Here is a 24,219-nt window from a genome sequence, read left to right as displayed (position 1 = left end):
GATATGGCTGCCAACCTATGTCAGTGGCGTTCTTGTTGTCAGTTTCTGTCCAGATTGTCTGAGTGAATGTCTGGAGGTGTAGGCACCTCGGAATGATTGTGTTAAGCTAGCTCCAAGTCCCTCCCCCATCCACCTTTATTCTTTTCTTCACAATAAGGCTTTCAAATAAGTCATGGTTGTACGGCAGTGAAGCATTGGTGTTGAGCACTGAATGCTGGCTGTCGATGATGATGATGATCTACACCTGTTCCAATGTAATGCTCAACATAAGCCGATAAAGGCAAGTACGTCACTGATGTACCCTGCTGTCATGCTGTCGATGATGATGATGATCTACACCTGTTCCAATGTAATGCTCAACATAAGCCGATAAAGGCAAGTACGTCACTGATGTTGGTACCCTGCTTTGGTCAATTTCAAAGTGAACGCGTCTGATGAGATCACTCCCCGTGACCAGGGGTTCTCGCACCATGATATCCCGATTGTAGGCGCTAAGGGTGGCCAGCTTCTCAGATTGTGGGCTATCCGATCGCCTGGTATTACGAGATTGTGCCCTAAAAAGTAACAGGTCACCACATGTACCTAGCGACGTGGCGGTCTGTCTCATCTACTCTGTTGTGTTGTCGTTCGCCACTGGGGTGTTCGTGAGGTGTGCATCACGTGAGTAGTCCGGGGAACCGAGTTTTAATTAGCTCAGCTTGTCCGAACAAAGTTTAACACCCAGCTTCGTAAGCCACACGATGCCAGCTCCTTTTCATGAGCTCATGAGGTTTGATGTGAAACTTACGAAGGGTCCGAAAAACAGATGTATGCATCGATGCCAGCCAGCCCATATGTTTATAGGCTCCAATGCATTCGGCCGGCCGACAGAAGCGCGGTACAACTTCAAGCATCAAATTTTGGCAATGGCAGTTTTATAGTTGGGACAACTGGCCTAGGACGCTCTGACTGAATTGACGATGATGAACATAAAGTGGTACTAAGGCCCGTGCTCTTTGTGAGCCAAACATAAAGCTCAATTTCATCAATACTGATTGGTGGAAGAAACAAAGCCTGGAGGTCGAGGAATTTGTTAGGTGGCGCCCCCGCAAGATTTTCTTTATAAGTGGGTCATGGCATGGCCGGCGGTTTCAACCGGCACTTCTGGCGATAAAGCGTCGGTGGTTGTAGTCAGTTCGGACTCACTTCATCCGGTGCATCTTTTCAGATGACCTTGGAGTTGTTAAACGGTACCTAGTGGATCGCGCTGAACGATTGGCTGGGTTCATCCTGTGATTGATATCGCTTATTCGAAGGCCACTCATCAACCCAAATTATCCAGGATGCCAATACGGGACCCCATCTACAAACAATAGTGAATATACGATGCGAGCACTTGAACAACTTTCGGAGCCCACAGTCAGCAGGCAGTCGGTTGTAGTGGGCAAACTGGATCAATATGAAAGAAATCCGTCTATACCTTCCTCTGACTACTGGGAAAATAGAAAAAGTGGGCGGCTTAACAACGCAACTTGCAGCAGAACTCTTCAAGCATGGTGGCTTGGCTCTCGAGAACGCAATTCTCAAGCTATCATGTATCATATGACAAAGAGAGGGGTCTCCACTTAACTTCAAAGATGGTTTATCGTACCACCTTACAAATTACCGGGATGCAAGACTTCAGCTATTAAGCTACGCTGACAAGTGTTTGGTGCGAGTAATCCTCGACCGCCTGACTGTTGAAGCTATCGGAGTGCACACCTCCGAATAACATTGTGATTTTCTTTTTGGTCGCAGCACAGTCTATCTAATATTTTCCACACGGCCGTTCCAATGGAAATTCTGCGAAAATCTTCAGCAGCTACATGTATTGTTCAAAAACGTGCTCCTAGACAAGAATGGTCGAGACGCCGGGGGTTGGTTCGAAACATGGGCCTTCCGTCAGTAAGTACTTCAAAGATGGTTTATCGTACCACCTTACAAATTACCGGGATGCAAGACTTCAGCTATTAAGCTACGCTGACAAGTGTTTGGTGCGAGTAATCCTCGACCGCCTGACTGTTGAAGCTATCGGAGTGCACACCTCCGAATAACATTGTGATTTTCTTTTTGGTCGCAGCACAGTCTATCTAATATTTTCCACACGGCCGTTCCAATGGAAATTCTGCGAAAATCTTCAGCAGCTACATGTATTGTTCAAAAACGTGCTCCTAGACAAGAATGGTCGAGACGCCGGGGGTTGGTTCGAAACATGGGCCTTCCGGTCAGTAAGTTCGCGCCTTAACCACTAACCTACCCCGAACTCGTAGCTTTCTGGAGTTATCAGATAGCTACAAGTGAACTCCTGTAACCATCGCCCTGTAGACCAAGACAATACAGATTGCCTTAACGCCCTGAACACTTCCATGTGCTGCATCTACGGTGTTGCTGGAAGTGTACTTCAACGACCAACAATAAGTTGACCAAATCAAGCCAAAGCATGTCTATAACCACAGAACATCACGTGGATATTTTCTGAGTTTGGCATATTATTTATGCAGGTCCTCCGTATCCATCCGAATCGAATACAACCGGTTTTAACTGTTGAGCTGTTCCCACATGTGTCTGAAAAAGACCTCCACTTTAATGCTGCGGTTATTCTGAAGGACTAATCCTATAACAGTTAAACGTGGTTGTTCAGACCAAGTCAATCACTGACTAGCCTTGGCTAGCTGTGTGTGTCTAGGCTGGGTCTAATGAGTGATGATGGACAGCGAACCACTCACTGAAGACACCGTGAATTTTTATTGTTCAACTGCCCCCACATTATTTGACGATTACGGCACATCAGTTGGACCTGATGTTGTTTTTAAGACTGGCTCCTTTTCTTCAAACACCAGTCTTATCCACTCCGGTATACACTAAGTATAAGACGTTCATTCGGTTGCAAACCAACCGCATTTGGCATTATCCACTGTGCCCGGATTTCAATCGGTACATTCCAATATGGAATGGAATCTGGAAACAGATCCTGGCCCACCGTCTGTGCAGTGAACCTCACCCCTTCGTGAAAAGTGATCCGCATTTGAGTGTGCTGACGCTTGTTTAGATGATGATGTAGGCATCGGTCGCGGATAGCTTTAGTGGACTTATAATGTCATTAAATTATTCACCAGTTCCACCCCAAATTCTCGACACTGCACCAAGCTGTTAGGAAGGAACAGTACATGTAATTAAAGCTCTCCCTTCTGCCACGTCGAAAAGCTAGGAATATTGTTTCTCATTCCAGAGATGGTCACGTCTCATTGGGACTGAAATTTCATATCTTGCTGGCAATATCGGCAGCCAAACGGTCGTCTTAGAGGTCGTTTCCCTAGATTTAGAATTTACTGTGTTGGTTACTCAGTTACCATAGAAGGTCATGATCTTCGTCGTCGGTATCCCTTACGAGTTATTTTAATTCCACTAGTTGTTTTTTTCTGTATCTGTCCTTTACCCTGTCTAGTCCACACTTTTCCGTATGGATATCGTCGGTGCAGATTGCAGTCTTTGTTGCTACCTTGCTCCTGTTTGGTTGGTGTCCTTTCGGTCCGAGTGGGCAAACCCGAGTACTTGGTCGCGTGCTCACCCCGAATCTGGTCGTAGATCACGTTTGTCGCGTAGAGTACCGAAGCTATTTTCTATCCCTGCGACAGTCCGACTTGATTCGCCTGGGCGCTAGCTTTGCACCATGCATGCGTCCAGATGAGTCTATTCAGAAGGAAATGATTGAAAGACAGAAGGCTTTTGACCGCGCGTGAGTTTATGCCGCCCAATGGGTTTTTACTTTTACGTGGTAACCTGAATTAGTGCTTTACTGGCATATAAGGGAGGATTGCTCCTTGGCATGTGTATATGCGTACTATTCCGTAGTATCCGTACTATTCCAAATCTATTACGACTTCGAAGAAGCTATTCATATGCGGTGGTAATAAAGTAATGGTTGCACGATGTTAATATGAATGCCCCAAAGCTGCAGTAACCGTCCATAGCTGCAGGGCTATATTGCAGGAGTAGTTACTCCGAATTAGTTTGGTAGAATTTTTACTCCAGTTGTTTCACCGTGGTTAATTAGCGTAAATCCGGCACAATGCCGAATGAACCAGTAGAGAGGCAAGACGAGTAGGCAAACATCCGAAAGCTGGTTTTGAGTTATCAGTCAGCCGGATCATAATGGCACCACTACCAACAGTCAGATGATAAAATGGGGAAGCCAGAAATCTGAACACCGTATTTTGCAAAACCCAGAATTATCTATTTTTTCTTCAGTTCAGGTTGCTGCATGCGGAACGATGGAAGTGGGTGTTATCAGACTCTCAGAGAACGCTGTTCTTACTTGCTTTCTACCTGGCTACGGCATGACACGGCTTCTTCTGAAATAAAAACGACTATCCTCAACTCGCGTAGCATCGTCCCAGCTGTAAGTCCGGCTAATACTTCAATCCGAGCTGGGCCAGTGTGTGGACTGGATCCGAACTATTGTTTGAATCCCCATCCTACCCACACCGCCGCCTGGAACAGCAATGACGTTACAACCTGGCCCGTGAGTTTTTCTGATTACTACCATAGGCTGCCGCTCTATGATTACCGATTGATTCCTTCATCCATCTTGATAGCTAGATATTTACAAAAACAGCACTCGGCACAGTGGATTGTTGCGTGTGGAAAGGTCTCGTGGTTTTTTTATTCGCGTTTGACCCGAGCGCCGATGCATTGAACAGCTCCTTCATCCTGAGTTGGCCTCACGAACATTGCAGAGAGCACCGTAATTTTAGTCGAACGAAATCAGCGTGAATAACGACGCACTAACCTTCTCGGAATGTCTGTGATTTCTCGGTTTCTTACTACTCACTGGACATTTTCTCAACTACGACGTCGAATACACTCAGTCGTGTTGGATTGGTACTGCTGTTTTAACTAAGCAGTCGTAAGAAAGAAGCATCTTTCGTCATAACGGTGCACAGTCATACAATGTAATTACTTCGGTTAATACATTAATCGGAATCGTTTAGTTCATGTCCCAATATACCTGTGCTGTGTGTTTGTGGGCAGGAAAGCACGAAGTGCACATTTTTCAATGGGGCATGAAGCCAAACGCTTAGTATTTATGAGTCAACAGGAGAGAAAGTCACGTGATAGTCCTATAAAAGTAATATCTAGGTACTCTCCAACGAACTAATTATACTGTAGAAACACCAGCACAAGCGAAGTTCGCCAAATACCTGACAAAGGAATGTCCTAATAGACCTCTACAACAAGTACCGACGTTTACCACACAGCCTACCTGATTGACTGGTGTTCTCTATTTCAAGGCTCTTATTCCTAACGTTTTCGTTCCGTAATGGTCGTCTCCAGGGGAATCGCTTTTGTTTAACGAGTTTCTCGTCAACCGTGTATGACACCCTACCCAGAAGGGTAAGTTCAAGCATCACCGTGTTAAGCAAACCTCGAACTTAGTAAAAGGCGATTAACAACCAACCCTGGGATAAGCGTCATAATGGACGAAATCACGGAATATTATGACTTGACTCTCAAAGACCACACAGGGATGCCCTTTTCGTTCATCAAGACCGTAAATGAGACCGAACGTTGTTTATTTCTAATTGTGGAATGTCCCGGAACGGTCACCGGCGCGCACCATTAGTTAGACGGGCAGCGTGCACGATAGGGAAATTTTTCACAGATTGACCGCTTGCTCATGATTGCATGAGACAAACCGGTGAACCCTTGTTTGTTTCCATATTGATAGCGACACAGCGACTATTGTGGATTACATGTACCTTTTTCCATCAACCAGTATCGGGTGATCACGCTGCGGTGTTATCCATTCCATAGCTTATTATTAGGTTGACCAAGTTCAAAAACTTGCATTAAGTAATCTCAAATGAACAGGAATGAATCATTTGTTTCACCCGTGGTTGCCTGGTCAATCCGAGTAGTTTATAGGACAAGAACGTCTCCCTGTTAACTACAACGTTACAACGATTGTGACTCTTTCCACTCGTAAATATCGAATCTCCAAATTACATTAGTTTTAGCGAAATACGCTCACTTGCGAACAAATTTGGTTTTGCGAGAGGCTCACCTGGAACCCAGCTGGATCTCTCGTTGTGCTGCAATTTGGTTTCAAGTAGAACATAAGGTTAACGGAAACTGCGCCTACCTGATGAGCCTCAAGAAGGGCGAAACCAGTCGCGGGCTACCTTATGAGTAGTGCATTAGTTTTACTGTTATATCTTCTGATTCGTCGGCCCGTGGTATCTGCTGCTGACCCGCTCCAGTGCCTAGTGTCGGAGAGAAAAGACTCACAGAAGGGAACACAACAGCTGTATTCCGAACAAGCGAGTGAGTGAGAGAGTGCAAAAGTTACAACGGCCCCACGCTATTTAAAGGGGACTTCCTGACATTGATCTAGGCTGTCTGATAGGCGTTAGTGATCACCCATCAACATCGATCGTGCCTCTGTGAAAAGCCTGAACGCTGATCACATTCGGTCGTGTTTCTGGCGCAGAGAACACTCATCAGGTTTTACTGAATTGATCGAATGATTGACTGGCCTAGATGCTTGCCGGCTTTCCAGTTGAGCTTTTGGTGGAGCAGTAGGTTCCGGGCGTTCAGAAGTTGATTTCAGGAATCTGACCTTCCTGATATTTACTTTAGCCGTCAAACTGTTTTGTGCCACATTCCCTCCTTTATCCTCCGTCCCGTGACTATGAGGTCCTTCTGCCACTTTTCTCTACAGGTCTGTCATTTGTCCAACAATCAATCTGCACAAAGTAGTGCAGACCAGCATATGCGTTGTGAAGTTACCGGACGACCCTGCTGCGTTGGGATTCGCGGAGAATGCATCATTACAACCCGCGAGCACTGCGAATTCGTTCAAGGTCTTTATAATCCGAAAGCATCCCTTTGTTCTCAGGTGCGTTCTTGTGGGGTTTGTCCCTGTAGTATAGAGCTTTTGTGTGTACCGCATGTAATTCATTATCACGTAGTCTATGTTTGGCCTTTTTATGTTGTCGGGTCTGAGGGTGTGTAAAATATACCTGTAGGCTAGAAACATAACAAAAATGCGTCCAGCAGGTTTCAAGCGTCTGTGGCCCTACCTGGCTGGTGGGCCAATCGATCGACACAACCAAGCTGGTAATGGGTCGTCGTTCGAGGCGTTTGGCTTTCCGCTCACATCGTTCAAGCGGGGACATGTCCAACTGTCCAGAGGTAAAAAAAAATCCAATTTTGACCAGTGTGCGTTGGTGGAGTAGTGGTAACACGTTTGCCTCGCATGTCGGAGTTCAAACTCCGGCACGGCCATTGGATATGCAATGCTGATGACCTATCGATCGAAACTCGAGTCTAGTGCATTCCCCTCTTTGGTGTGGGCTCTCCATAATGATTGCGCCAGGAAAGGAGAACGAGTGTTCAAACGGGAGTCATGTGAGTATTCATTCTACGGAATCTCTCAACCATCAACACCTGATAACAAAAGTTGCTTCAAACAGCGTCAAAAAGCTTTTAGGCATTTCTGGTCCACTAATTGATATATTCCTCCACAACCTATGACGATCCACAATCAGATACTGAGTATGTTTTAGATAACCTGCTTAGCGGATTCCATATGTCACTTATTCCGTATGTGCGGGAGATTGTACGAAATTTGTAGCGGACTTTTAGAAGCTTTCGTTCGTCCTACAGCTCAAACTCCATTGAAACAACAGTCCGACTCACCATTGTCCGAACCACCTCGCCTAAATACTTAACCTTGCCGTTGTGCTATTGATTTTATTTCGCCGTTCTTTCCTTTGGCCTACCGTGGACACCGTGAGAAGGCAAATAATATATACTCCATAAGTAACAGATTGGGCGGTTAACTCAACGGTACTCCGTAACGTACTTTCTGGGGCACGATTCATTCCACGTGGACACACACTATCATATGTGCACGAAACGTGAATGAACGTCGACATAACGTTCTGTAAAACCTAGTAGATCTGGGTAGTTTCCCCGGACATTAACCCACCTTGACACCCACCTTAGAACTTCCAGCCCGGATGCGATGAGGCAGCTGCGTATTGTATTCCACTACTGATTGCCGTCAGTAGCCCAGATGAAACATGCTTTGGAGAGTTGCCTCTTCGTGAGTGAACCCTCGCCCAAAAATCGGCTTGTATACATACAGCTTTCCGTCGCCTGCTTCTGTTAAGTTTATTGTTTAAACTTCTCAATAACATCCGAGCCTATGATAATAACCTAGTTGTTTAATCAGTCGGGGTGGCCTGACAAGCTCAGAGTCCGATATGCGTTTCACTGAGCAATGAACATTGAGCACAGAGCACAGTCGCACTTAATGTGCTTTTAACGGATTGCACCAACCCAGTACCAAGCGACAGTGGATTGTACCCACAACTGGGCTGAGCGCCTGGTGTCACCTGTACCCGAAAAAAAAACTGGGTCAGTCACCACGAATTTCGACTTCACGCTTCTGGATACCAGTAGCTATTGCGCTCCCGAATTCCTAACCTTGTTACGTTCAGGCGAACTCTGTTTACCTGTATGTTACGCAGTACGTGAGAATTTTCGTGTTTAATTTGCTCCAGTGAATTTAACCATGCAAGTCGATTAAGCCAATGTCAATAAAGCTCGGAAATGAGGAGTGTCTCAAGCCTCTTCGTGCCCAGTAGTTCCAAATCCTCCCTAGACAGAATTCTGTGCAGGGGCGAACGATTTGCACCCGTTTCTAATTGATCTTATTAGAACAGGATGATCCTAATTGTTTCAGTGCACTTACCTTGTTTGTGTAGTCGGTCAAATGTAGCGCGTGTATAATTTTTAATCTTATGGAAATCAGCGCTTCCTCGTGGGCTGTGGACAACTCTTTCTATCCCCTTTCGATTCCAGGTAAACTGTCTGGAACATTCCTGTGGCTTGTGGTCTTTTATCAACCCTGCTATCCCTGATCAATTTTATCGACCCATCTTGTCGCTATTCATTCACGAAAAGTAAGTGCGTGTCGGCGAACTCAACCGTATTCCTTTCTTATATGTCATGACAAATAGTTTTCCCCAAACCTTTTTTCCCTTCATTTTAGAATAATGATGATAATAGTTCGATTTGCCTGAGTAATGGGTAGTTCCGCTAATTAGGATGAGCTCTTCAAACCTGGAGCCGTACCAAAAAACTGAACTTTGGGGCCAGAATTTTGGTTTATTCTCCTTGGTGCTTGTGAGTAACGATTTCGGAATACAGTCATTCCGTTCCCGAACAGCACTGCGGATTGACTACCCTTCAATTTTTTTAATCCTTCAATACACAGGAAGCCTCCATAGAACTGTATGCTCATGTTCATACACCATTCGGAAGGCCACTGTACTCTGCCGGATTCCGGACCGTGATGCTCCGAAACGCGCCTCAACGAAATGCCCTTTCACAAAACACCATCGATTTGGAACAAGGCCCTATCTTGTAGAGAGGTCGCATTTCTTTTGATTAATTACCTCGTATGGCTGCTAATTATGTAGTAATGTAGGGAACCCTTTTCCTGTGACGAAACTGAAGAGCGAACAAAACCGCACAGTTTCGCACGATTTTCTGCAGTTATTTCGCTGTGTCTCGTCAGGCGCGTGCTGCAGATTACAATAATAAAAATGATGAAAAACAGTGTCGGCGAGATGAAAAAGCCGTTTCTTCTTACACAGATGCGGCTCCCGTTTGCCAATAGCAATCATTTAGGCAAAATTCAGAACTCTGTTGCTTGCTGTGCTAAGCACGTCATGTACAGTCGCTGGTTTGTTGCGGGGCTTGCTCCCAGTCAGATTTTGGGCAACTGATGAGGCCGGTAGTGCAGTATGTGACTTCGATTTCGAGCCCGGATTAACTCAGTGCTTCCGGCTCCAGCTTACTGATCGGAAGACCTGCGGTTCGAAGCCAACCTCGGCATCTTCACTGCTTTTGTCTAGGTTTTGGCAGTGTGGCAGTAACTCAGCCCTCGTGCTTCCCCCGGACGGCATTGTAGCTAAACGCCGAAAGAGTCTTGCAGCTGAACGAACATTATTGTTATTGTTATTATTATTTTTGTCCAAACTTAAATAGATTCTACATGCTCCTATCGTTACTCGACCCACCTCTATTTCTCCCGTTTCTTCAGCCTGCCTGTGTTGCTACTGTCTGTTCTTGTCCAACTGGTGTTTGTGCGTCGATTTGAGCAATTTCTCGGTTGGTGGCGGATCGCTGTCATTTTCCTGCTTTCGAGTCTATTTGGAAGTGTTGTTTCCGTCTGTTTACAACCCCATCAGGTGAGCGAACGAATATCACATCGAATTTTTCCACCCGTAACTGCTGCGCGCGCAGTGTGCTATTTTCCATTCCAGTCCTTATGGCTTCTTCATGGGCAAAGTGGTTCCCGTCTGTTATTGCCTTGAGATGAAACAAGCAAACCATCGTTTCAGGGAGTTGGAAACAATAGGCGACTTCGTTTGCTTGGAATGCGTAGTCATGCAGTCAGAATAAGTCGCTATAAGGGGAGGCAGTATTTAGTTAGATCCCTTAATCAATTACTTTGTGATCTGTAGCTTTAGCGTAACCAGCCTCGCAACTGAGTGTCAGGTTTCTGTGCGGACAAGCCAGCTTCCTCCCCAGAGCCCTCTCTACATTAATTGCGGTTTTAGCATACAGATGATAATCGGAGTGCATCTAGCGCATCCCTATGGCAACTATTGGTCTGTCTATTAAAGTGGAATACAAAGCTTGTAACACTGTCCAACTCGACACACAACGACTCCAACTCGTACTTCTTACGAGGCTAGACTGATGAGACTGTATACCACCGTCCTCTTTTTTGTATAACCTCTCCTCATGCTGCGCTCAGAAGCTTCCGCACTATTTCAGGAGCAGCTCGTGTGCGACCCACCGATACCACTGATGGAACCTTAGGTTTTTTTTCGAGGTGCTCTTACGAGAGGCTGTTGTATTTCCGCCGGTATAGAACAAACAAGGCTCTCAGAGTACGAGACTTGATGCGCAGTTGTATCCACCCCATCTGTAACTTTCCAGAGTGCTGGAAATTGGACTAAACCTATATGAGCTTCATTTGTGGGGTCCTCTTGATTTATATGGCCGTACACAGTGGGTAAGTTGAATAGATGTTTGAAAGTACACTATCTGTTATCTGACACTGATTAATTATGGTTGATATGTGTGCCCACCAAGACAATTTGACTTACCCAATCATCTTAGATTAAGTCTCCTCCCAACCGATTCACCTCTAACATTGCTTAACCGGTCCACTAACACACATGATCCACTGGATCAAGGTAATGGAAGTTCCAGTTTTCTGTGAAGCCCATCCACAATAGGAATTCTAACCTTTTCGATTACGTAACCCTTCAGTTAGTGGTTCCACACTGCTTACCTTAAAACCGCACAACCACCTACTGCCTTTGAGCTTGTCGCCACAAAGGACAGATCGAGTTACGCGTTCAGTTACGAAAAACATGCTACGATATCCGATTCCTCTTAGCTGAGATTCTGAAGAGTTTACTTCACAGGAAATTACACCAGACAACAACCAAGCCAAACCAAGGGTATACCTTTGATTAGGTTGATCCTGATTTTAACTACCCTCCCTATTTTCACTTAGTTTCAATGAAATTTCTTTTCCACTGGCAGGTTGGATCTGGTCCCAGCCACATAGGTGTTCTATTGGCTCAGCTGGTCGACTTTTACTACTACCGTGAATGGGTAGAGGACGAGTATCCTGGCATCTTATGTATCAGTTTGCCGATCATTTTCCTCTTCCTACTCGGTTTTCTTCCTTCACTTGATAATATCGCAAATTTGATGAGCGCTGTTGCTGGTATACTACTTTACCACGTGATCACCACGGATGCTCGACAGTCAGTGCGCGTGCGGCTGGCTTGTGGTCTCTCATATACCGGTCTGTTGGTCCTGTCGTACATACTGTTCTATCTCGTTCCAATCCAGAATTGTGATTGGTGTAATTATTTGACTTGCGTCCCTCTTCTCCCTGGAATGTGTTACGCTTCATCACCCAGCTGGGACGCTGGGTTAGATTGCGTTCCCCTGACCTGGTAGAACCCATACGTTTCTGTTTGTTTTCACACTTCATCAGAATGCTGGCTGATATCATCACCTGGTGTTTAACCCATTCGGCCCCAATACTTCGTCCTGTCTGCATCTTCACTTGAGCAGCTGTAATACTGATTTTGTGAACGAGGAGACTTCGGTACTGTCTTACCTCCACATTTCCAGAAGCAACCCAATCGATCACGCAAAAGTATCAGGCCATCAATGCTTTTGATCATTGCAAACGGGTGTGTTTTTATTCAGCGGGTGGCTGATTCTATCAGAAACCAATCCCGCAGTTTACAAAAATATTTTTCTCTGATCAATTGGAAAATGTTTGTGACCAATTGAGTAGTCATCATTTCGGAGAGGTTTGGTAAACACTAAATCCACCGACTGTTTACCGAACCTCTGTAATATTGTTCTTGTTAGGTGGCGTGAAAAATGGGCAAGCCAAACGTTGAGACTACTTCATGGCGCCGTCTTGTCGAGCGAGACTCTGAAAAGATTTTCCTGACAGCTCACTCCAAAGCCTACATAGGTAACTTTGATATGTTCTTATGAGTTTGCAGGTGACACTGAAACTGGAGAACCGCTAACTCAGTTTTGTTGTCAAACGTTCACAGCTTTGTATATTCGCTGTGCTTTATGGTCTGTGGGATTTCAGGTGGTTGGAACTCAATACTACACACTGGTCAGTCTAACACCTTCACAATTCGGAGCAGAAGACAAGCATCTGAGGAGTTGAGAAATGTGGAACACTTCGTGCCCTTTTCAAATATCTCTGATCAGAAAGGGGAGTTGTACAATTAAATATTCCCATGTCTACATGTACGCACCTCATAGGCACTCAACCTAGCCCATTTCTTAAACTGAGAAGCCTTCCGTTTGTGGCATGAACGCATCACATTCCAAAAGACAATAATTTGTCAGCGTTCCCAGGTGCAAAAAACACGGAGGAGTAGGAATTCGGAAGTAGAACAAAACGAAGAATGGCTTTGGTGTCGATTCGGTGCGCCTGAATCTCCGATCACCTAGAGTGAGCGACGGATCTCTACCATTACTAGTGGTTAGAAGTTTTATATCCATGGCCTTAATATGGGGGTTAACTTGCAGAAGTAATCTTTAGTCAAGGAATACTGTTTAGGAGTATCTTTTCAGCTTAGGTAGTGGCAACTTAGCAACAATTAGCGATCTTTTGCTCCGATAGGTCAACTGTGAAGTACTTAGCATCATCACTCGCCACCAGTAGCAAACAAGGGAGTTGATTTCAGAGGGGTTTGGTAAACAATCGGTGGATTTATTGCTGGGCAACGTTTCGCTTTTGACACAAGCTTCGTCAGGCCAAGTGAGTAAGTAAGTAGGTTGATTGGGTTTTAAGGCAGTCGGAACCAATCCGTGAGATTCCTCCTTATGACTAGTGACGTGATCAGTGCTGGGTGTTCAGTCTGATGTCTCTGTATGTTGATTTGTGGGGATGACTAAGCTTTACAATAGATCGGTTAGGGGGGTTCGTCTTTATGATGAACCCGGATTTCTTCGTCCCTGCTTCTTCAGTCTAGGACACCTTAATGGAAAATTCCTCTTGGGGTCGTTCACAGATTTCTTTCACCTGTGTTCGTCCAAGGGTGCTGGGACAAACCCCTCTGAAACGATGACTTCCCAATCGGTCCCAAACATTTTCCAATTGATTGAAGGGAGTTGATTGTTTGAATCAAACAACGTGGTTGAGGGATCCTTGATTACTACGCCTACCTCATGAGCCACAGTAAAGGTAAAACGGGTTGTGGGATGTCGATGAGTTTTCGGCAACCTCATGACAACTGTGTTCACGGTAGAAATACTTTTGAAAGCTAAGAACACCGTGCGACCTCAAGGGGAACTTTTACGCGCAACAGTATTGGGAGTTAGACGATCGTATCTTGCACCGTGCATACTCGGGATAGGCCAGCCCTTCCACTTCGATAACTGGGTCCTCCGTAAAACCGTCTCAAGGGAAAAACATCCGCCATCGGATTACAGCCAAACATTACGAAGGTTTTAAAATCTGTAAATCATACCAGTTAACAACCAGGGACAAAAAAGACGTACCAACTTCGAGTAGATTCTCCAGGTCACAGCTTAATGTGAAATCCGCTATATGCAAGCTGACTACCGTCGCCAATAGTTCTAGGCATCTGAGAAATCATCCTGCAGCCAATCGGTAGAGCTTTTCACTGAAGACCATCTCGGGCTACAATTATCCAATTAGCAACGCTGCTCCGTTTTAGTCATGACTTCACTGTAAGGTCATCAGTGAAGATCGACCTACCCCAAGTGCCATAGAGCCGATCAAACAGTAGAACAGTCAAGAGAAAACGCACTTAAACCTCCAATAAAGCACATAAACAGTGACAAACCGTGCTGTTTGTAATAAAAGTCTAATTTTTTAGTATTAAACGGGTTTCTCGGAAGTAATGCCAATCCTTTTTATTGATCCGCGTACTCGATTTTCGAATCGAATCGTGGAACGTGGGAATCTCATTCAACAATGATGGAGGTAATAGACTTAAAAAGCGTACTGCCCTCGTAACCAAGGCGCTAAAACACGGTCTCGTGGATATAGCTGATCTCCGTGAAACTAAGTTCGCCGACAAACACTACAATCTGGATACAACTACTAGTCTGAAACTTCACAGATGGTCATCGGAATCATCCAGCCTGATTTGCAATGAAGACCATACGAATGGAAGAACTAAAATGTCTTAATGGGAGGATAATTACTGTCTGGCTTCAACTGTCAATGGGGACCTCCGCCAGTTTTGCCACGCTATCTCATCCAGAACCTGAGCGGCAAGAATTCTACGTGCCGTTGCCACGTGAATCGTGAAGACCAGGGCAGCTTTTGGTAGTCTCCGACACCATGTGGCGGTTTGTTAAAGGCAGAGTTTACACTGCGACAGTGCTATCCGTACCGCTTTACGGTTCAGAAACGTGGCCTGTACGTGCAGAGAACATACGACAGCTGTCGTGTTTGACCATCCGTGTGTTCGAAGCATTGGTCAGATCTAGTAGGAACATCCGATTAGCGATGCTGAGTTACATCAGATGGTTTCAGGAAGAGAGGATTCTCCCGCGATAGATCAATTACTCGCGTTTCATAGGTTACGCTGATTAGGACGTGGCCTTCTGCCTCACAGAGCTTTTTCGTCCAGCCCTGTGCTGAGGAGAAGCGACCGAGAGATGGACAGTGTATGACCTTCCAACGAAGTATGAAAACGCTAACCAGTAAGCCGATTTGGGTCGGCAACTGCCGCCTCCCTGGATCGGGACCCCGTGACTCAACTCACCAATGAATAATGACACTGACAGAAGTGGTGCAGTGGCGCTCGTACTATCACCTTCAATGCCTACTTATCTAGCTATCGAGCTAGCCGAACATGTCATTGCCACCAATACTTGGCTGTATCTTACACTGTCCCACTTTCCGGTGATCGAGACTAGCAGTTACAACCAATGTACCCATGGTGCATAGTCCATAGCTGATAAATTCATGGAATTAAGTTAATTGTCACGTGTCATCACACCCATCCTATCAACTGATCATCCATTCCTTGACACCCGAACCGGTGGTGGTAAACAGAAATGAAACCGGATAACCGAGCAGCGCGATGAACACAAATGACTAGCATCTACTAACGGTGTGTGCGTTCATGGGAACCAAAACCTGGACCGTTCAAGAGGATGGAAGATGGGTTAAATCAATCGAGTGATCCAATCCTATGCGATTGGCGATGTCGCAAAAGACTTCGGTGTATCGAAAAAACCTATAGACCACTAATGCACTGTTTCCAATGCAACCACGACATCCAGACCGGCGGAACACCCACTAAGTCGGACAGTATACTGGCCACTTGGGAGACATATTTCTCGACACTGCGTGACGTCTGGCTCAGATTTGAAATATCTTGCACGGTTACCTCAAGTCCCTTGGAAGATGCACTTGTCCACTTCACCTGCGAAGGCAGAACTTCGAAGGATGATGATCGAAATTCAGAAAGGAAAGACCCGAAGAAGACGGTTACCTTGTGAATTAGTCAACTGACGAACTGGTGTTGGGAGAAAACATTTTTCACCCCACTTGCACGATCTGAGAGAATGGAAATGTTCCACAATGGTTCAAGACGCCTTAAACGAAACACGCTGTTCGATCAAAGGGGAAACTGACTGTCAAGGAATCCGTCTTCTCTGCACTGCAGTTGGCATGAGTCCTACTCAATCACTCTGACCCGAAAGTTCTGTAAGAAAATATCCCAACATGATCAACCTTATTTTTGTAACGCATCTGCTAGTTGAACGGAACTAACTGTTACACACTCCACTCACAGACTACCAGAGCCCGTGACCCAGTAGCCAGGAAGGATCGAAAGCTCGACTGTCCCCAAAAGATTATCAGCATCGCCAAACCCTTTCACAAACCCTTTCACTAATATGAGGACCCGAGTACGTAATTGTGGAACCGCCCCTGACGAGTTAAAAATTAGCAGGGTGGGAGTGAAGCCAGGTTGTGTTCTGTCTCCGGCACTTTATTCTGTATCTGATTACATCTTATGCAGACGCGTTTCGAGATTCTGAATGTGGCATACCACTCATCTCGTCAACTCAAGGCACTTCATGAGCAAAGCGAGTCTGCATGGGTACAAGATCTGTACACTAGTTTTACGGAGAAGTGCTTTATTCGTACATTCGGAGTGCGGAACTGCACCTCATAACCACAGCATTTGTCTCGGCAGCACCTAATTTGTTCAAAATATGAGTGCTTCTAGAACTCTTGTCGCTTGCCAGCCTGCACAGGGGCTACAACAACCTATAGAGTGTATTCAGCTCAATACCAGGGGAGTAGCGTCCTGTGGAAATTTCCGCTCTCTCGGCAACATCTTTTCCGAGAATTCGACACTGTACTACATGCTTGGGTTGTGAATGTTCCATTCAGTCACCCATATACGCGTGTCTGGAGCAACCACAATCTGTATATGGTTGCCAAGATTGCAATGTATCGACCTACCTTACTATCGCCGCTACTGTTTGGCTGCGATTCCTGGATAAATGCCGACGGATAAATTTAACCTGCAATGTTTGCGCAGGATACTGCGAATTAAGTGACTAGATCGATTGTTGAACACTCAAGTTCTCAGGCGAGACACGACCAACAGAATCTAGGGTATTTGGGTTCACATTTAACTGAATAAGTCATGTACAGGGAATGGTGGATAGCCGCATTCTCGAACAGAATGTTTACGGTCATTCGAAGAATTGAGTTCGAACTCCATTATGGCTCTGTGTCGGTCTTCAATTAAGTTTAAAGGCGAGATGGATCAACTGGATAGAGCGCGAATTTACTGACCGAAAGGTTCGTGTTTCGGACGCGACCTCTGCCTTTCGACTTCCCCGTCTAGACCTGGTCAATCTATCAGTATCCCAGCCCTCGGACCTCCTTCGTATGGCATGGCAGCTAGGCACCGAAAGGGTGCTACAGCCGAACGATTAGTATTACTATTAAGCTTGGAAAATTGCAATCTTGGTTTCAAGTGTTGAAAGTATCCGCCACATGACAACGTCCCCGTGAACGCCTGCCCATGAAAGTTCGAAGAGCCCTTGAGTACAACGGATTCCAATGTCTGAACGCAAGTGCATCGTTCACAACAGTCGAGCGCATCTTTAGTCGTCAAAATCTGTGCGGCTTACAAGTACACAAAGTCGAACCCACAGATCAACGCACAACGTCGTAGAAGCGCCAATCAATCGCGTAGACAAATTTATCCTATTTCTAGCCCGCGTCCGCCAAATGAAAACCTGTTCCTGGTCGATTCGACCGCAATACTATGAGATGACAATACTAGTAATAATCCAACCTCTGGTTTGTAGCCAGTCTGTCCATTCCCACTTAGCTGACGCGGTAATGGGCATCCATTGCTATGGTATCCCACTAAAACTTGGAAGAATTGGAGGAGACCAGCGGAACTAGTGCTGGTACTCATTGTTGTGCCATTTTATGCGGACCGGCTATGACATTCAACGGGCCTCTGCATGTTTGCTGGTCGATCTTACCCCCTCGGGTTTACATCGGCAGTTGTAGCTTGCACTTAGTACCATATTGGGCTCTGCATAAACGTTTGTGATCTACTTACTATGTAGGAGCGTGCAGTAGATCAACAACTGTTGATCGGTTGACCGGTCCAGTCTGTGCATATCATATTATATATGCATTGTGCTCAAAGGAACTGATGTAGCAGTGGCACCCCGCTGGTTAATACGCTGCTAGCGCTGCTTGTACTGTCAGTGTGCTTATGCTGACTGATGGTTGTCAACAGACTTCTCCGGGTTTGTCTGCCAATCTTACTGCGGCGTGTTTACATCGGATTCATAGGCTCACCGGCCGCACTACGTCCGACTACTAGCAAGACGTTTTTGTTGTCATAAGTATACGCAGATCTCCAGTGGCCCAACCACTGTAGACGCAAATTTGTATCGTTCCACAATCAACCGTACATATTGCATTCGTTGTAACTTTTTGCGGAAATTGCGACAAATTGGATGATTCGTCCCTCAATAGTCGACCTCCTATCTTGACGGTAGGCAACAGGACTTCAGACGAAAAAGCGTCTCAGAAAATACGTTCTTCTCTTCAGATTAGTGAACATAAGACAAAGGTAGTGGCACTTTGTGCATATCCATTCAGCCTGAAATTTTGCGTTGATTGAGGTGAAACAAGCAAACTTCAGAGTTGTCGCAATATCTGTAAGTTGGAATATCCTGATTGCTACCACAGATTTAATGGGTGAGCTCCTAGAGGTTCGCCTTGAACACAGCTTCAATTCGTGGGTCACGACCGAGGCATGTGGTCACGTGGTCACGACCGAGGGCTGTGGTAGTAACGGACGCCAAATGTTCGCCCCCGCGATCCCGTCCATGCCTAAGGATCACTCATCGCGAGAATAGGCTTGCTGTTCCATTGCCGAGATAGCTTTCAACGTGAACCTACTTATAAGCTTGAACTAACAGGTGTATTGTTCTATGGATTCAGCATACAAAACCAAATCTGCTGAATGACTGGCACTATAGTCTGATACACTTGTCCATTGAGGCCCAGTGGTACGCCGTTTTGGTGCAACAGATGGTTTGAATTAGTAAAGGTATTTCTGGTCTCTGGGATTCGTGTGTTGACTACGTCTGTTACAATACTATCAGAGCTGGTGCAACCTGGGAGCTGCGTGTACTGTTCCATCATCTCCACCACTTCAATTCTTAGAGACATGTTCAAAGACTCAACGTCCCACAGTATGATTTTTGCACTTTGTCGGCGAAGGCAAGGATGACGTTAAGAGACCCTGTATAAAGGGACCATTTCAGGTCATCTAAAAAACACGCTCCATGGTACATATGCTCCACCTGCGCGTGGTGCGCCCACAGTTTATCACATCCAATTTACACTATTACGTGCCAATGGATACTTGTAAATCGACCGTGTTAGTGCCAACAGCTCCTGTATGAGCATACCGAAAAACTAATTCGAACGAAATGGGGTGCTCTAGCCCTAACTGCACCGGCAGTGAGAGCTGCGGCTCCGGAAGCTCTAACACCAACGCGGTGTATCACAGCACGCAGTTGTCTCCTGATCCGCTAATACCATTGGTCCTATACAGCTGACTCAAATGATTTTCAATCTAAAAGCTTTAGGGATGGGGCTATTTTCGTTCCCTTATGTGGACAAGTTACGAACCAGGGTTCTAAATGGCTCATTTCTTCGTGGGGATAATTCTGTTCCATCGGTACGAATAGGACGATCACTACACCCCATATTCAAGTCTGGCAACTGGGGTGATGTAACAAACTATGTGGCTGTAACTGTTTTGCCAGTTCTGTCTGATGTGGTAGCCTACAACAGTTTGGGTGATTATCCCGAAGAATTTATTTTACCTCCAAAGCAATACGGTTTCTTTAATCGATATTTATTTACATCTAACTTGTTGATACCTACCCATACATCTCAAAAGTGATTTACCATGAGGGACATTAGATCATCCTATCCGTAGACAGATGGCACAGCTGGTCGTTACTAGCGTGAATTGCGAGCTTCATCGGTGAGAGGATTCTCCGGTTACGAGTTTGTCACACTTTGTCCGGTCCAGTTCGCGGAGCGATATAACAGATGGCTTGATCTCGGGTCCTCAATGATCTCTAACCCCCAATTGTTGCTTGATCTCCCCATTCATCTCTTTACCAAAAAGAGAGCAGTCACACCTCCGGAAAATAATCAAATTCCTTAGACGGTGATTCCTGTGGTCAACAGAGAATTACACAACCTCAATGCGTCGGAATATAAAGTGCTATTGCCACACCAGAAGTTGTACATACTCCCTAGAAAATCAGGTGTACAGTTGGGCGGTGGTGTTTCGTTCGGTGAGCTTGGCAATTTGGTTGCTAATTTCATCGACAGTCGAGGTGACAACAGCAGTGCGTAGCATGTTGGCGTTGCGTCGTTGTGACAATATCTTCCTGGTACTAAATTATGGACCCCTGTTCAGCTAGTTTAAGCGAGCTTTGGATAACTTACTACATGTTGGCTTGAACCTACGCTGTCAGGAATTACCATGTGCTCCATGAAGCATACTGGTGTTTCGTGTATCCTTTGTAAGCGGTTGTTTCGTGACCCTCCTTAGAGTTGCTTTAAAGTAGTAGTTATTGAATAAACTATCAGCTTCCTGGGGATATGGGTTGAATTTCCCAGAGTTGGGATATCCTACATAAAGCTAACGCCCAACTGCTATCATGGGCCTTCCTAGAAAGTACATCATCTTGAAGGGAATAGTGGATGAATCCTGTACAGAAACCAGTCATCACTGCGTAAGATTGATTTAATCTAACCATTGGAGTGCATGATACCATAAAACCACGAAAGTTGAAACATAATTTCTTGACCCTATTTGAAAGAACAGTGCTCCACCAAGAGAAGATTGACAATTTTCTCTCCCGCCCAACCCTTTTACAACGATTACCCCATAAGAAGGAAAGTGCGATAGAAAAGCCACTTGTGCAAAACTGCCCACGATGGATGTTTCCCATCTTCCGAATCACTCGAGCGTAGCCAGTGCCGTCTGTGAGACCGGAAAAACTCGTTCAGCAGATCAGATGGGCATGATCCCCTTGGCCACGAACACTAAAACAGTTTGACTACTACATCTGATCTAGTTTTACCGGGTCATATCAGCCTCGTGCCGATCAGGTCTAAGTCGCCCTGTGGGTTGTCTGTCCTGGAAAAAACCTGTAGATTTACGACACCTCTACTTTGCGTCATTCGGGTACCAGTTTCAATCAGACAATGCTAAAACTGGTTCACGTAGGTGAAATTTTCAGATACGCATCAACAGAAGTGGCTGAATCATAATCAAAAGCCAGTAGATGAGATGAGGCAAACCAGTGTCATTTCGATTGCATACACCTAATGTGACAACGAAATCTCTGAAGTCATACGCTACTACAGCTGCACCAGTTTCACCTTTGGAGGGCGATCAAAGTCATAGAAGAAGAGTAGGTCTATGGGGAACAACTGAGAAAGGGTAAATAATGTTTATAAACGAAAGAATCCTGTAACAACACAATCCACTGAAACACTGATTAGGAAATCCACTTTCCGGGAAACCATTTTCACCGAGGCTGAATCAGTCAACCCTAAGTATGTTTACGCTTTGCCAGACTAGTGCGACAACCATCCGGTAACTGCTTGGTATCAGTTGTCTCATGTGTGTTTAGCAGTGTCGGATATTGTTTTGTCTTTTGCAACGTAGTCGCGGGATTTACTTCCATCGCATCCAAGTAGAAGGCGATTTTCAGTTAGTTGCACAACTTAATTGGACTTGACTCAAGTAAAGAAATTCACGCTCTTGGATTCACATGTACGATAGGAACTTCAGTATTCTTTCTTCGGAGCTTTTGTGCCAAACCTACTGCATTATGACGCTTGGATTGTCCATCTTGAGGTGAGTAAGGCAAACGTGTGCACGATCGTTTGAGGATTGCTCATGGAGTTCAAGATTCAGGTCGCCATAGTACATTTGGGATTTGCCGTCAATGTGGCACCAACCGAGCGACAAAAAGAGAAAGCTGCCACTGGGATCCTTGATTAATGCAAAGCCTGTTTAAATGAATAGCTAAATACGCAAGTGTGATTTACTTGTTTTATCAAGATGGATAACTGCTACTGAGTTTGACTGATAGATTTCTGATAGGCCAAGTGTGGCAACTCTTTTAGTGCCATAGTGGATTCATCCTGTTTTCGGATGGGCCACTACGATATTGCCAGCCTAGAAAACTTGCGAATAGCACCACATTTATGTCCGAATAAACAAGCACACCTGGCTACTAAGACCAGCAGGTCTATAATGAACATATCCCAATGAACTATACCCAGGATCTAGGACTTATTTGGTGAGCCGAACTGCTGCGCAAATATGTCGTCTGTGAACTTAGTTGCACGTGAATTTCAGGGTAACATGAATTAAAACGTACCAAGCAACATTACATAGGCTCATTGGTCACCGGACTGTTTGATTGCTTGTCAAATACAAGTTTTTTTGGCACAGCCGTTCGCGGTCAGTTAAGGATGGGAGGCCATGGTCCGCATTCAGGCCACCCAAAAATTCGGAATCAAAGCGAATCAGAAATGTCAGGTAACACCAACCAAAAGGGCACAGGAAATACAAAGAGATCAGTGGGACTAGCCGGCATCCGAAATCGTAATTCATTCATTCTGTGTACTGCAGTCTTCCATACCTGTGGTTGACAATTAAGACCGTTCAATCTAGTTTCCTGTGTTTGGTGCGCCTCCTCTTGTAGCTTTGTTACGTCGGCAAGTTGGCAGTGCCCCTGGCACTGATAAATCTACCGCTCGTCGACTAGCCTGCTGTTTTATACACTGACGAAAATATGAAATTCCCTACTCAATGAGCGAAGATTTGTTATGGTAATGAACTGGTGTGGCACGAAATCGGCCCGCGATATATCTATGGGCTGATGAACTGATCGCGTGGCACATGTCTCCGTCACGTGCTACTTCATTCTAACGCACTTGAGCATACATGCTGAAATTTTCAGCAGATTAACGGTCGTTTGTGGTGCCGAGCAGCGTGTTGTTTACAACAATAGTATATGAACGATATTGTACTGGTGTTTGGGAAACAGAGCAATCGATTCTCGTAAGCTTATGGTGTCCGTATTTGTCAGAATGAATGGTAAACGGATAACTGAGTTTGCTTTGTTGAACGAGCGACAACGAAAAACCATTAAGTCGAAGACTGCGGAAGTGCAACGTTTGACATAACCTGTACTTCCCCACAGCACCCGTGGTCCATCAACACAGAAACAGTCTTCAGAACTTTGATGATCAACTGACCTTCAAACTTACCTTTCTAGCAGGCTTTAGGAGTAATGCACCGTCACTAGTCGTTTCAAATGAGCGATTCGCAGTCTTCACGCATTACCATTTCCAGTTGAGAATATAAGAAAAGACAAAAATGGTCACTTATATTCCTACTTTGGTGCCCCACTCACGAGATAAGAATGCACTACAACTACTCACGAACTTCCGCGTCTGCGTTGAAACAATTGGAAATTACTGTAAATTACAGCTCAGAATGTGTTCACAGCACTGGCCTCTTTGTTCATTCATCTAGACTTTTGGAGAGCTTGTAGCCACCCAGTCACACCACATACTTGACTGTTCAGGTCAAAGTTGCTCACTCGTCACGAGGCTTTGTCTTTTTTCTCATATTCACAAACCACGTCACATTAAGCTGATTCATCGGACATCGATTGTCTGTCCCGTCTAGTGAGCGTAGCAACCACTCATGTGCTGACGCGCCCACGTACGCGCAAACGGGCCTATATATAGGGAAACCGAACACAGTAAGCACACACATACTCGCACGCGCGCAGGGATCAGGGAGTCAGCCAGACACTCCAAGTCCACGAACAACTATGGAACAAGTGTAGCAGCCAAACTGCGGAGAAAACATGTTCCCACCGACCGGACTTTCACCAAGGGACTGTCGCATACGGTAGGTTCCCTAATGACTTGCTCCACATTTTATATTGCCGTTATTTTGTACATGT

Source organism: Opisthorchis viverrini (assembly GCF_000715545.1).
Source record: "Opisthorchis viverrini unplaced genomic scaffold opera_v5_77, whole genome shotgun sequence".
In the NCBI taxonomy this organism is placed as follows: domain Eukaryota; kingdom Metazoa; phylum Platyhelminthes; class Trematoda; order Opisthorchiida; family Opisthorchiidae; genus Opisthorchis; species Opisthorchis viverrini.
The sequence above is the reverse complement of the archived record's forward strand: the minus strand, read 5'-3'. Positions refer to the sequence as shown.